Below are 1,252 nucleotides of genomic sequence, written 5' to 3'. Positions count from 1 at the left end.
CATCCATAGAACTTGGTTTTCCTTTCAATATGTTGTAGATGGCCAAGCAGGTCTGTATATGTAAAAGTATTTTGATGAGGGGGTTAGTTTCATGATTCTTTGAACACTATCTGACTACATGTCAGTTTGTCCTGTAAACAAAGACTGAATTGATGTGAGTTAATGATGTTTAAAACTTTGAAAATTTTCAAAGAGCACACCTGGAAATATCATGTTGACAATAGATCATAAATGAGATATATCTGCATCCATATTTAACTTGAGATAAGTCGTTGGGAAGGATAATTATTCTAGTCATCAGGACAGACCTTTTTCAGTTATGGAGTAGAACGGGGAGAGGGTGGAATGGGGAACAGGGAGAATTGGTAGTTGGAGTGGCATAGAATAGGGAATGAAATAACAATGTATGTCTTGGCTGGATTAGCAACAGTACATGAATTTACTTATTTCTTTTCGGCAGAATATAAACCTACTGATTTCATTTTCTATTTTCAATTTCAAGGTTTGGGAGACAGTGCATCTGTAACCAAATTTGAAATCTAGTCTGGCCTAATTACCAAATTATGGAGGTAACAAATTAAGGAAAATATTATGTGGGTAAATAACATGTCAATATCCATTTCTGATAGTCATCATTGTCATATTACATGTAAAACATGAAGGTAATTTGAGCAGTATATCAAAGATAGCAGGTATTCTGTAAAACACAGAAGTTTGTTTGAGATCTACACCATTACTACCCTTCCCAATTTTACCCTTATATCAACATTTACTTAGTGCATGTTTCAAAGCCCCATGGAATGCAAGGTAAACCTAACATGCATTCACACAATATCCAGTTTCAGCACACTATCACTCCTCCCTTCATCAGTTAACCAGGTGATGTTATCGGTAATGTAGTACCATAAACCAACACTGAAGTATCTGCAGTTCATTGTGACTTAAATAAATACATCTGATAAAAGACCCCATCGTTTTCAAGCCAATTTCAATATCAGTAATGGCATACATACAATTTACTGACGGACAGTGTCTACAGTTCATTGTGATTTAAATAAACACATCAGGAAAGATAATCTTTTCGCAAGCAGTGGCAAGTGATATAAGCAGTGAGTGCAGATACATCCAAAATGTAGTCTGTTTGTATATTGACAAAAGCTAACACTGACACTGCAATTCATTCAGTTTGTTATCATTATTACATGGTCCTTAGGGAAAGGAATTAAAATATTATGTGTATGCTACCATGGTT

At 34.9% G+C, this 1,252-nt stretch overlaps 1 long non-coding RNA gene across 1 annotated transcript; it reads left to right on the top strand.

Moving 5' to 3' along the window:
• The first annotated feature begins 806 nt into the window (after positions 1–806).
• LOC124291648 lies at positions 807–1,252 on the top strand. Its single transcript, XR_006902253.1, has 2 exons — positions 807–920; positions 1,031–1,252. It is a non-coding gene; the product is annotated as an uncharacterized LOC124291648 (long non-coding RNA).

Source organism: Haliotis rubra, unplaced genomic scaffold, assembly GCF_003918875.1.
Source record: "Haliotis rubra isolate DU_JTF1 unplaced genomic scaffold, ASM391887v1 Scf499, whole genome shotgun sequence".
Taxonomy (NCBI): Eukaryota; Metazoa; Mollusca; class Gastropoda; order Lepetellida; family Haliotidae; genus Haliotis; species Haliotis rubra.
Note: the sequence above shows the minus strand (reverse complement) of the source record. Positions and strands in the feature narration are given on the sequence as shown.